This window comes from Diplotaxodon limnothrissa, linkage group LG9 (genome assembly GCF_057381915.1).
Source record: "Diplotaxodon limnothrissa isolate DT_005_m linkage group LG9, D_limnothrissa_male_GT1.1, whole genome shotgun sequence".
Lineage (NCBI taxonomy): Eukaryota > Metazoa > Chordata > Actinopteri > Cichliformes > Cichlidae > Diplotaxodon > Diplotaxodon limnothrissa.
Genome location: NC_140604.1, coordinates 7,682,064 through 7,696,547, shown reverse-complemented (window position 1 = coordinate 7,696,547; position 14,484 = coordinate 7,682,064). Strand labels below are relative to the sequence as shown.

The 14,484-nt window shown below is 41.8% G+C and overlaps 1 protein-coding gene across 1 annotated transcript in view; it reads right to left on the bottom strand.

Moving 5' to 3' along the window:
• The window catches only part of znf438 (zinc finger protein 438), a 53,403-nt gene extending 42,347 nt beyond the window's left edge, over window positions 1–11,056 (bottom strand). Inside the window, exon 1 of the mRNA XM_085361917.1 lies at window positions 10,949–11,056. The gene's annotated coding sequence lies outside the window, so the exon portion shown is untranslated. The remainder of the gene's footprint in view (window positions 1–10,948) is intronic.
• Between the last annotated feature and the right edge of the window lie 3,428 nt (window positions 11,057–14,484).

Genomic DNA, 14,484 nt, shown 5'->3' with positions numbered 1-14,484 from the left:
AAACAGGTATACGCCTTCCCCCAGTGACTGCCATAAATTAGACCTATAGGATCCCACAATTCCTCAGTGGATTTAGCAGTTTTACTCAGCGTGCATCAATCAAGTGATAAAGCCAAGCCTGTGAAATTTCTGCAGCGTCATGTTTTGGCTACACAAGCTGGACAGCTCTCATCCAGGCCCCGTGACACGCTGTCTAGGATGGGAGACCAAACCTAACGGGATAGCCAGGCCCTCATACTGCCTGCATCAGTCACTTTTATGGGCACAGGGCGGTGTGGGCTTTAACAAGACATTTTACTCGTCAAAGGAACCGACATTACATAACCATAAAACGATGAGGCCCACAAATCACCCGTCGACTTGTGACGCATGGAAGGGCTGGGCTTGTTGTGTGGCTCACAGCTGGTACACAGTCTGCACAGTCTAGTGTTTGTGGGTGAACTGGTAACGACAACAACAAAAGATCCCCAATGCAGCCCGTTTGCTCTGTGGGCCAGGCGAAAGCAGCCCAAGTGCTGGAGTTACGACAGCGTCCCACATAGAAACCAAAGTAAAACTACACTAACCCCTCTGCCCACCACGCCACATCATTTTCCAGGGAGTCTGTGCCATAGCTGGAGAGACTCCACTGACCAGGGGCGTCTGTGGTTGAACTGAGCTAGTCTGCAGGTCTGGAGAGGCAGGCAGGCTCCGCTACACCCCTGACATGGAGCACCATCGCAGGGGGAACGTCTGAGTAATGGCGGGGTAACTTGATCCAGGGCTGGGAAGGAGTGGGAGCAGCCCTGACGCCTAAATCATAGCTGTGGGATGGAGGCAGGGAGACACACAAATGTGTCTGGAGGAAAGATATGCCGAGAGATGAGAGGCTGAGGAGACGGTGGGTAGGGCAGGCAGAGAAATGAGCAGCAAGAGGAGAGCGGAGGGGAGGGAAGGTGAGATGGTATATCTGGGAAATGGCCAAATGACAGGGGATGAAAGCGAACGCCTCTCTTCTAACTTTCATGCGAGCGCCGTGCCTGCCGACCGGAGTGGGAGGGGCCTCGGAGGGACGACAAGGCGTGGGTTTGGGTTTCAAATTCTCAAGCCCGTCTCAAACAGAATAAACACGCGTAGGCCCAAAATGACTTCCATTTTCCCTGATGTCTGAGATACTTAGACTGGCAGACATAAATAAATATATCCCTCTTCATATAGGCCAAAACATTTAACCGGGAATTAACCTGCTCTACGGAGCAGAAAGCAAAGGATCACTTTAACACTTACAGAGGCTAGCATAAAATAAATGTCAGTTACGTGCATCATTTTGCAGTAACTTCACCAACTAACAGGACATAACTGGCCTCTACAAGTTTCCTCATAACTGCTCGGATCGTTTGCTCATACCGAGGCTGCTAGCTTGTGGCTAACTATGAACTCCAGCGTTAGCCCCTTTTCCTTTATCGGCTTCTTTAAAATGCTCACGTTCAGCTTGGTGAGCATTTTAAAGAAGCTGATATCTGTAGCCCCATTTTATTTTTTTAGAACAACTCCTATACTCTCTGTTTCTCATAAAAACACGACATAATATCAACATTTGGAACAAGAGAAGACCAGACATATTTCACATTTTATATCAAGGAAAATAAGACACTGTAACACCGGTAACAACACAACAAAGTGTGTTAGCTCTGCTACTCTAGTAGAGTTAAAAATCAGCACTGTGTATGGCATTCAAACTCTTAAACTGTAAGATTAAACTGCCTGCTAGTCCCTAAAGAATGCTTCTTACACAACATTAGTGATAATTTTAAGTGTCATGACTCGGGTCCTGCTTTATTGCGAGATGTGTAGAAAAACAGAACAGGGTTCACACAGAGTGGAGGATTGGGGGGGGTAGTAGGAGCACTATGCCTTGTTTTTGTAGGGGCCAACAAGAACCAGAACAAATGAAACCTACTTGATTCATGCTTATGGATTTATGCCCAAAGTAACCAGTTTAAATGTCATTTATTTCCTCTTAAGACTCAATGAAACTGAGACTTTTTTAAAATAACTTTAAACTTCAAAAATACTCTTGTTCTTCTTTAGCAACCATCAGTATTTGCAAAACATTGCAGCAAAATTAGACCTTTAAAAATACCCTGCTATACACATTTAAAAAACTCCAATACAAAAATAGAGAATGATGAGAAAACCCCATGACTGCACCAACTCATAGCAGGGCTAGGCCACTAAACCACTTCATGATCGTGGCAGAACGCAGCTTCCTTTTCCTAAAACCTTTATATACAAACAGAGAGAACATCTTGCTACACATTTTTAAGAGCTGTTTTCAGTTGGAGGTTAAGCTTGGGGTTAAGGGCTTTGATCAAGGGCACCCCAGTGTGGAGGTATTGCAGAAAAAGGTATATACACTTTCTCACTAGATCTGTAAGAGCTGTAATTGAAACTCGTTATCATAAAGCACCTGATTTGACTTGTGACGCATCACACTGACAAATCTAAAAAGTACCACCCTGTAACCGGTAAGTACAGGGTCGGTACTGAAGTCTACTCTCATCACAGCACTCGGTGGCATTTTTGACCAAAATGGTTTGCTAGAAGTGGAACACAGCCAGGAACTATGCTAATACTCAGAGGGGCAGCCTAATATAATAATATACCTTAGCTGCCTGCAGCCTACAAATCCTGTAACAGTCGGTCATTAGACTTCACATGTAATTTTCATTAACTTTTCTTGGAAACAAGAGTCTAGCAAGACCAACAATTTAGCCGAGAAAGAAATGCTCACCAGACTATTACTGAACCACATCCTCCTTTTTTCCCCCATCCACAATATGGTCGCCTATTCATTATTCAGGCTAGAGATGCACTTTCCTTGTTCTTCAATCCGCCACTCTTGACTTCTTTGGGCAGCACTTAACAGATGCAATGCATATCATCTGCACAGAATTCAGATAGAACTGAAAAAAAATGGGGGGGAAAGTGGGCTAAATGGGATGAGAAACTTTAAGGTTTTCTTTTCAAAACTCACACAGGAGAGTTTTATCTTTTTAGGAAAAGAGCTGCATGTTAATTCTGTTTTGCAGGGTCTATATTGGGCCCATAATGTAGACGCACCATAACTGAGAAAGTAGGCCAAGCCTTCCAGCAAGTTTCAGCTCAGAAAAACACAATTATTAGCAGCTACACAGTCCGACCTGCGAGCTAATCCATGCAGAATGATGGGCGGAATGTTAGGCTGTATTATCATATCCCTCGTGTAAAATGTCAACAAGTTTTGGGAATGCTCTCAGCTTCTTCTTTGTCTTTTTTTGTTACTCTACTACTTAGGCTGTTACTTCAAAGCTTGGAAACAGAATGATGCCTGAGTGCAGAAATCTGGTGTGTGCATGTGTGTGTGTTTGTGCGTTATGGTAACCTGATCTTGGTTATGATTGAGCGGAAATGTTAGACAAGCATCTAAGTTTCCTCTGCCTGCTTCCACCATCCTCATCTAGCCACATGTGAAACCACAGCTTAGCTGTGCGCCGGCTAGAACTAAATGCTCCAGTTGTTGGCGCTCAAACATGTTTACACGCTGGATGCTGGGCTTTGCATGCCAGTCCCTTGCTCATATTCTGGGAGCAGGGGGTGGTGGGAGATGTTATCATGTAGCACAATTCTTTTTTTTTTTTTTAATCGTTGAACCTTAAAAGTGTGAGACATTTCCCACAGTGAGTTGTGTGATAAAGGAGGTCGTGCGTGCGTGCGTGCATGTAGGAAGACAGAGAGGGTGTTCCTCATGCTGAGTCATCTGTAGGCCAGAGCGCGGCTCTGAGTCGGCGAAAAAAAGAAAAATCTTTAAAAGAAAAATGTGTAGGCTAACCAATTTTCCAAGTGAGCAGAAAGCTGCTCTGTGAAATGAACAATAAAAGTAAATGCAAGTCATTTCCCAGATTTACCAAAGCCACAATCAAAGCTGATTTATGAGTACGTCATTAGCTTTATAAGTGGATATGTCACATAATCTGGCAGCTAGCCTAAATGAAGTGCACACTCAGTTTACGCTGCCGTGCTCAGCTGGAGTGACCTGCGCTCATGTCACATGAGACAGTCCTTGCAAGGCAAACATAAAGCAGCCACTTAAAGGCAGAGAGCGCCATTCTGCACATCGCAAAAGGGCCACTTCACTCGAATTAGGTCAAATCAAAACATTTTGCCACTTATCTAGCCATGCAGGTCTGATGTCTATTAGCTCAGATTCTACTGTTCGAGGGGATCCTGGGTGCCCGTGCCATAGCCCTATGATTCTTCTACCGGGGTTAAGCTATGTGGCATCTTACTGATATTTCAGGAAGTCCCACAACAGTTACCCACAGGAAAGATACACAACAGAGCAAACTTTAGGGGAATGTCCTAATTAAATTAGTCTAGCTACGAGATGCAGCCATCATATACATTTCTAAATCCTGGTGACTTCCTTTTTGAGTTACTGCATTTACAGAGATTTTCAGAAAACTTGACCTCTGACCTTGAATATGAGGTCACACATAATTGGAATTTTTAATACATACACTACCGGTCAAACGTTTTAGAAAACCCCAGTTTTTCCAGTTATTCATTGCAATTCAAGTCATTCAAGTTTAGTGAATAGTTAAGTTAAACCCTACAACCATAATGGGTGGCTGTGGCTCAGGTGGTAGAGCAGATCAGCTACCCATTGGAAGGTTGGTGGTTCGATCCTTGGCTTCCCCAGTCTGCATGTCAAATATCCTTGGGCAAGATACTAACCCCAAGTTGCCCTCCAATGTGTTCATCAGAGTGTGAACGTAGATTAGTTTGCACTTGTGTGAATGAGGCATGTTGTATACAGCGCTTTGAGTACTCTGGGAGAGTAGAAAAGCACTATATAAGAATCAGTCCACTTACCATAAACCACCTATCTAAATGTATTTATTTTATTGAGACCTTTCCTCTTTCTTTTCACTTTTCCTTACACTTAATTCTTTGTACAGCATACAAATACTCATTTTCTTATGCAAATATTGGCAGGGTGCTGCCATCACACCTCACTGCTTGGGTTAACAGCGCCTGCAGCTTTGATTGGGGATCCTGACCATTTTGGTGATCAGATAATAGCCTTGTGTTTACAACATCAGAAATCATTGAAATACATTCATTACAATACTGAGTGAGAGTGGAGGAGATCACCAAATGTTCTGTTCAGCTCACAAGAAACCAAAAACTACATTTGCTATAACATGTAATATATCGACTACTGTCTCTATGCTGTCTGTGGCAGCTTTGCTATAAAAACTACTTTCAGTAATGTATCCATTATGTTTAATTAGTCATCTGACTAATTGTCAGGAATTTCTTCTCCAGTAGAAAGCAGTTCCAGAGAAATCTTCAGATTTTCCCATAGAAATAACGGCCAGGGACGCACACAGCAAGGATTTCACAAATATTCAGGTCACTAAGAGTGAAAGGCAGCCAGCTGCTCTGCTGCCTTTAATGCTTCATTTAAGTTCACAATAAATATGCTGCGCTCGTCTCCGTGGGCATTTTTTTTTATTCTAAAGAAGAGAGTAAAGAAAATGGCAAGTGCAGCATATTCATTATTACTTTAAATTAGCTGGAAGTCCAGCAGTGCTTAAATACTTTTTTTTTTATTTTAATTTTTCCTTTTTCAGTTTTTCCTTCCATAAAAGACGTTATTACCCAGGGCCAAAGGAAACACATTAGCACCGTAAATGTTTGATTGACAGGGTTTATTTAGATAGAATAGAGTATTTATTCTTATGATACAGTCATAAATAACAGGACAATACACATTCTGATGACATTCTGGGGACACGTTTATTCCTTTTAAATAAGGGAGTGATTCATTTAAAATGTTAGCACATTTCTTTCTCCATCAATCCGAGAGAACATTGCATATAGGGCTGCTCGATTATGGCAAAAATGATAATCACGATTATTTTCACTGAAATTGAGATCTCGATTATTTGACGATATTTATTTAACCCTTTAAGACCTACTATAGAACCAAGTCCGCCAGAGCTTATATTATTTTTTTACATGTTGTAGTGCCATTTGTGGGAGCATTTCAAGTTGCTAAATAACTGTTATAGCCCATATTTTAATAATATGTATGCATTAAGTCCATAGTAACTACATTAATTGCAAAAAAGTGCAATAAACTACAAAAAAATTTGAAAATCATTTTTGTTTTTTTTACATATATTTCTATTTGGAGAAATTTAAGAGGTTTATCCCTCAAAACTTTAAATACAAAAAAGTTGCAAAAAATAGTTTACAACAACAGGAAATTTATTTTGAGTGTCTTCATAGTTTTATTTTGGAGATACACCAATTTTTATATACTGCAGGAAAAACGAAAAAACAATCCTATGATGCAAATTTGCAAAGAAAACAGCAGGTGCATCAAAATAAACTATTTCCAGCAGTGCAATTCGAGTTCTAAGCATCCCAGAAACTATTCAGAAAAGTCAAACATGACCAGTAGCGGTTTTTAAGGCCTACAAGTAAAAAACTACAATTTCCGCGAAAATGACGTCACTTCCGGTTTCGGCCAGGAAATGGCAGACATGCGACATGCGACAGTTATATTATACTGAATATTATACTGCAAATTTGCAAAAAAGCAGCATATGCATCAAAATAAACTATTTCCAGCAGTGCAATATGAGTCCTAAGCATCCCAGAAACGACACAGAAAGTCATAAAGTCAAAGATAACTTTTAAAAAGACGAGTATAGGCCCTGAGGCCCTGATAGTGAAAAAGACTACATTTCCGCGAAACTGACGTCACTTCCAGTTTCGGGCAGGTAATGGCGGAAATGCACAAGTTCGCGCTGACGTCTATTCCAACGTAGGAAGTGTTATGAACAGCTGATCGGATCGGCAAAGCGTGTTTCTGGAATATTATGTTTTTGTTCCTGCAAGCGCTTTTTATGCAATTTTTGCAAAGCTTTATGTGGAAGGAAACCGTGACCTAGGACAAGCTGATGGCATCAGATGTAAGTACAACTCCTCCGGTTTATTGCGCTAGCTTACGCGGTTCAGGTTCCACGGGGATTTAAAAATAGTTACACAAAACGGAGTGTGCTGCTCTGACCGGCTTTAAAGGGTTAACAATGACTTTAAAAAATAATATAAAATAGTGTGCAACACCACTGAAGTTTTTTTTACCTCTTTTCAACCAACGGCAGTCACTCTCCTCTCCAAATAACTTCTGCTTAGTTTTCCGAGCTTCCTTCAGGTCCTCTTAATCAGCGGTCTCCAACCTTTTTTGCGCCACGGACCGGTTTATGCCCGACAATATTTTCACGGACCGGCCTTTAAGGGGTCGCGGATAAATGAGGGAGGGGCTAATAATCGGCTCAGTCATTTTTAATGATCGTTGAAAGCCCAGATCGTAATCGTGATTAAAATTCGATTAATTGAGCAGCCCTAATTGCATATACTATCAGTTTAACAGTGGACTGTCCTCCTAACTTTTGTTGCTGTTAGCTGGCTAGCCCCTGCCAACTGCATGTTTTCGCTGCCATTCCTGTGACCCGTCAGATCTCTTTACTGTGATCAGCTGTGAAGTGGACAATCACACTAACCAGAACCTGCATCTGATGGAGAGCTGATGGCATCGAGTACATCATGTTCAGCAAGGCAGCAGTGTAGGGATGAAAGAGAAAATTCCTCTGTTCATCTTTTTGCCAAAAGCTACTGGATAGTTTGAATATCTGCAGACAACTACCTGCTAAAAAGTATTAATCAATAACTTGGTAGCTCGCGTCTTATATTATACATACACACGTAGACAGGACAGAATTATTAAGTGCTGCAAAACAGAGCAAGGAATTAAACACAGCTTTTCCAAGCATCCTAGTTATATTTTGGATGCTTATATTATTCTACTAGAAATAAAAAAATTTCCACAGCAACAATAACAATAATTATTTGTTTTTTGCCCGTTACAGTTCAAACCTTTCCTGAAGTTTGTATGCTGTGTATAAACTGGAAGCTCACTCTCAGTTTTAACTTGATTTTACAAACTTTGAGCATTACAAAGTTAAATACTCAGCATTGGTCAGTTTTTCAGGGGGGCTAGTATTTTGTCAGGCTAAAAGAGGTGATGATAATGATGACTCCCTCCTGGCTACTCCATGCTTTCATTCACACACTATAAAGCTGCATGGCCTGGATATGACATCCAGGTCCTAGGCTAGGACACTGTTTGTAGAGAGAGAGATTTTTCTGTCAATTCTTCAGCTTTTCTTTTCTTTTTTTGGTTTCATTGTTTTTTCTGTGAGCCAGCCAATCAGAACAGAAACAGAATGCAGGATTTCCAGTGATGACAACAAGCTCAATCACACTGGAGAGGCTGGTGGTAGGAAACTGAGTGGTGGCGGTTACTGTTTGTGAAGCATGTGTTGGAGGAGTTTTGTTATGAGTGTAAGACCTCCACCAAATGCAGAAAGTCATCTTCTGATTTGAGTGGCATGACCTGTTTTCCATCATCAGCACAAATATCGCTGAAACAGCGATTTCTGTGAATAAAGGGTTTTCCAGTGAAAACATTTTTTCTCTGCACTTCTGAATTAGTTCTCACTGGCATCAAATCAAGCAGACCAGCAAGAGGAGAAAAAGAGCTCTTCTCTAAAACGCTGCCAGCCAGGTGCTCTTGAGCAAGGCACTGAACTGAAGTCTCAGACTTTCCCACAGTAAAGATAGAGAGTTACAGCATCTTTATTATGTATAAATAAATAAATACTGGGCTGCTGTAGATGGTGACCATAATATATAGCTGTGTCTAGAAAGAAAGACCAAGAATACTGGCTGGAACATGTATACCACAGCAAGACAGATTTCCAGCTCCAAATAGATGGCTCTGACTGGCGGGGAATTTTCTCCCTCGATCCTCTCCAAAATCCGTCATTAAAACATCTTTAAAAGCATTTAATATCCACTTTCCATTTTCTGTGAAAGAACTGAAAAGGGCATCAACAGCAGCCCATCGGCCTGTTTACTGAGATCAGAACTGGAACCAAAAATCTAAAAACCACATAAATGTGTAACAAAGATTTCATTCCACTTCTAGTACATGTCTCATTGTTGTCATACTACAAATTCTCTGACTCTTCCACAGCTCCCATAAGCAGACAGCTGATCTAAAACTGAAGCCTGCCAATCACAGGTCTATTAAAGACGCCAACCCTCCTCCAGCCTTGGATTTCCACTGTGTGAAAATGTCACTAAGCAATGCCAATTAAGTCAAGAACCTTGACTTCCACATCAAACAGCATGCCTGAAAGAAGAAACAAAAAGAAGCCCTCTGTGGCTCTACAAACGAGCAGCGGGAAGGTTTTGCTGACTCAGGAGTGATGGTTCCACTGTGACGCATGGATGCGCAAACCGGGCCGACATTGGAAGAGTGATCAGAGGGAAACCTTACCTGCCATCTCATCACAAAAATCAACATCTGGATAAGCGAGACTGCACTTGGAAACAAGCGCTCTGGACACATGCAGGTAAACTGAGCTCTTCTGGGACTATCACCAGAGGTATGTTTGGAGGGGGGAAAATGAGCAGCATTTGATGAAAAGAACAGCTTGTCAGCTGTTAAGCACAGAGGTAGAAACATTTTTGGGGGTTGGACAGCAGCCACTGGCACTTAAAACAATGCACAGAGAGTGGGGAGAATGGGTTCCCCTAAACACCGTTTCAGAAATACTCAGTATTGCTGATTTCATCTGCTTTTATTCCAAAGCAGGAATACCACCATCTCCTGTGCCACTGCCCAGGATCGCAGAGTTGAACTGCAGGATGACAGACTCAGTGAGCGCCCATGATAACAATCAGATATTTTTCAGAAGATTCATGCAAAATAAGTGTTCACAGAGGGTGAATGCATAATCACATCACATGTGCACATTCCAATCTCCACTACAAATCAGACAGTTCTGTGTCAAGCACTGTACACAGTTTCACATAGAAAAGTGATTAAAAACCGATTAAAACACTCTGAAACAAATGGTGTGCATGTTGCAGATGTTCTTTAGTTCTGATCATCTTTTGGGAACCTCTTGAATAAACACCGCAGCTCTTAATCTGCAAAGGGCCTGAGGTGGAAAATCAAGTACGTCTATTATTATCTACTTTAAAAATCACATATGCTATAATAAAATCACAACTTCTGACAATTAAGAAATGTTTTGGGGGCTGCATCTCATTGCACTGCTCCAAAAGGTCCTATAAATTCTTGGCAGCATGACTTGCAGTGTTCTTTATTTTAGATATTTGACACACATATTTGTATGAATGACAAAATCTCTGCCAGCCACTAAATGTCAGCTGGCATTATACTGCATATCCTGGCTAAACCCCTGACCCATCTGCACAGCCTTAGTTATAACGTCTACAGCAATCAAGACCGATATCCATCAAATTTATACACACTGGGGCTCCAGCTCGATCCTCCACTCACACGTTAAAAGCCCAGGAACTGAGCTGAGGGCAGACGTTGGGTTGCATTCAAAACAATATGAATCAGCCTAGTATCTGCTTCCACATGTCTCGGGTCTGCTTTGTGTCAGTGTACACATCTCACTGCAGGGAATCCTATCCTGGTGACGTATTTGTGCACAGCACAGCTGCAGGGTTAGCCGCAGGCCTGCTCTGCATTAGCTACACACAGCCTGTATGACATCGTAGTTACATTTCCTCTACCCACCGTGTGATGCATGAGTACTTTTACACCAAATTCCACACTTTCTGGAGACTGTTATTTCAGTTTGAAGCCGCTATCCACACTATAAATCAACACCAGAGCCAGGGATTGTTCCCGCTGCAAGTACAAGGCACCCTGACAACATTGCAAAGCGAGCCGTTTTCGGCCTTGTTTTTCCCCCCTGTAAGCTACGGGTCGGGTGCAAATGTTGAATAACCTTTAAACGTGTCTCACCTGGATCCCCAGTTATGTGGCGGATGTGCCCTCAAACTACAGGGTGGCTCATTTTTCTTAAAAACCTGGCAAAAGCGTCGATCCTCAAAACTGTTTCTCTACAGCCATTTTGAGCCAAACCATCCGCTTGATCCGGCGAGGGGTGATGAATGTGTGCGACTTATCAAACGCTTACGTTTCTCGACGTTCCCACACTTCAACTATATTTTAAAAGTTAAATAACAAACAATTATTCCACTCTGCAACTGGCAGTGTCAGTCTGAGTGAAAAGGGAAGAACATAATACAGTCGCTCATTTATTTTATCACCCCGTTTAGGCATAAATAGTACGGCCCGTGGGGACCTACTTTCCTCTGTTCTGTCAAAGCAGCCAATGAGTAGCCGTGTAATAACCTGTAGCAGCGCAGCGCAGCACAGCACTGAAGCTGTCAGACAGCTCAGACACATCAAACATATAAGAGCGGGCTGGTGGGGGTCACTGCAGGACACGGTAACAGACGCATAACGGTGTTTCAAAACTTTAGAAGAAAGCACGTAACCACACATACAACTACTGTACGTGTGCAGTATGCAACAGGGTATTTTATTTAAGGCTGCAGTGACACAAGGGACCCCATTCCTTTGGAGGGGCCTCAGTCTTGCCTTGTAGGAAGTGTGTGCATATACCTTCTTACACATATTTTTGTTTAACTGAGTTTTTACTTATTAGTATTAGTAGTATATAAAGGTAGCATCTAAAACAACTATAATTCTGCATCAAAAAAATCACAGTAAAGATTGGGATGTCTCAAACACTGATGAAAAATAATCATTCACTGTTTTATTTTAATTTTATTTTGAAATTACTTAATTCACTTCGGTTTCCTACAGATTTTCTGTTGCATCTGAGTGTCTTTTCAATCAGTTAAATTCCATATGTAATGCAGTGCAAAAGTCTTGAGCCACATGTTTTTGTTTTCTTTGTATTTTACCAGGAAAGCACTAAATAGGTGGAGTGATTTTTTTTGAAACTGCACAAATTTAAATGGTAACACAAAACAAAAAGCAAAAACAGTTTGTATAATTCTAGCAAGCTTGAAAGTGGATACGTGGCTTGACCACCTCTATTACTTTATCAACACAGCCAATTCATCTGTTTATTCCTTGATAATTTTGCACTTATGACGATTGCTTTAAACTGTTCTTTTTCCAGGGTGGAATGATTGTACAGCATACATGTTTAATGACTTTTATAAACAAAAATTGAGTTCACCAATTTGAATTTATTTTTGATTTAATATAATATATATATTTTAAGTGGTGCTGAAGCTTATACGATATCCTATTAACTTCTTGTTATTGATCATAAATGACTATAATCGGTAGTTTCACTTACACAGCGCAAAAAAAGTATTAGTCACTCATCAGAATGACTAATACTCAGAACAATGGGGAAGTCCAAGGAACTCAAGGAGGGTGTCTTGGGGCTATTTCTAAACAAATGCAAATTCCAAGATCCTTGGTTTAAACAATTGTAACTAAGTACAAGTTATGTAAACCTGGTAATTTGTTAGGATCAAGAGGATCCCACGCCGTTTGATGGAAATGACACCCTGAAAATGAAAGTCAAAAAATGATGCAGCAAGCTAGTCCATTTAGCTGAAATTTCATTGGAGCAACTCAAAATGATACTCAGTAGTTTGCATGACCCCTATATGCTAGTATTCCTGCACCTAATAAGATTATGGATGGTGTCCTGGGGGATCTCCTCCTAGATCTGGACCAGGGTCTCACTGAGCTCCTGGACAGTCTAAGGTTCAACCTGGTGGTGCTGGATAGACCACAACATAATGTCCCACAGATGTTCCATTGGATTTAGGTCAGGCGAGCATGGGGGCCATTTAATGGTGTCAATTCCTTTATCCTCCAGGAACTGCCTGCATACTCTCACCGTATGAGGCCGGACATTGTCGTGCACCAGGAGAAACCCAGGACTACTTGCACAAGCGCAGGGTCTGACAATGGGTCCAAGAATCTCATCCTGATACTTAATGGCAGTCAGGGTGCCATTGCCTAGCCTGTAGAGGTCTGCATGTGCCTCCATTCCTGACCCACCACCAATCTGGTCGAGCTGAACAATGTTAGAGGCAGCATAACGTTCTCTACAACTTCTCCAGACCCTTCTACATCTGTCACATGTGCTCAGGGTGAACCTGCTCTCATCTGTGAAAAGCACAGGGCGCCAGTGGTGGAACCGCCAATTCTGGTATTCTATGGAAAATGTCTGTTGGGCTCCATGGTGCCAGGGAGTGAGCACAAGGCCCACTAAAGGACGTTGGGCCTCAGGTCACCCTCATGAAGTCTGTTTCTAGTTGTTTGGTCAGAGATTGTGACCTGCTGAAGGTCATTTTGTAGCTCTGGCAGTGCTCATAATGTTCCTCTTTATACAATTGAGCAGATACTGGTCCTGCTGATGGGTTAAGGACCCTCTCCAGCTCAGTGAATAACTGTCCGTCTCCTGGAATCTCCTCCATGTTCTTGAGAGTGTGGGAGACACAGCAAACCTCACGGCAATGACACATATTGATGTACTATCCTGGTTGAGTTGGACTACCTGTGTAACCTCTGTAGGGTCCAGGTTTCCTTCATGCTACCAGTAGTGACACTGACCCTCGCTGAGCATAAAACTAGTAAAAACACAGTCATAAGGAGTGGCCTCCACCTTAAAACCCTTCCTGTGTTGGGGTAAGCTCATTGTTGCTTCTCTAATGCAGCTGTTGTTAATTTCATTATAACACCAAAGCAGCTGAACCTGATCAACAACCCCCTCCGCTACTTAACTGATCACATCAATATCCCACAAGTTTAACTTACTTGATGCTGTCCTCTGATTAAAACGTCTTCCTTTAATTATTATTATTATTTGAATAGTGTAGATAGACTGAGTTCTTAGTGTAGTGTTCTCTATATAAATGTATTTGATCCTTCAATAATAGAGGACAGGATAACAAGTACACTCAGAGCAGTTAGTCTTAATGATAGCAATACTTCTGCATTATCTAGTTCGTGTTTGTTGATGCTTCGGGCTCCTTTAAGAATTCTAATGAAGTCCATATTAATTGCTGCATTACATTACTGGATGAGTCAGTTATGACACTTATGCATAACCGAAAACATACACATTCAGACATACATGTAAATTGATGCGCACACGGACACACAAACACACACACACACACACACACACTGCCTTTCTGCTGGTGTTTCACACTGCATTCTTGGTGCAATGAAGCATGCTGTTGTTAGTTTTGCAATTTGAGTCACCTGGGGCTACACATGTCCCATTCTGCTAACCGCTGTCAAAGGCCGCAGTGTATAGTCTGTGGCAGGTGGCGATGCTGTCTGCTTGTGCATGCTTGTGTGTGTGGATGACAGACAGAAAAAGAAGCATTCGGTTACATGTTACTTCAGATTTCTCCATCTTTTTTTCTTTCTTTTTTGTGTGTCTCTGTTCTTCTCCTGCACACACATGCATGCTCAGACACACACAGCTTTGA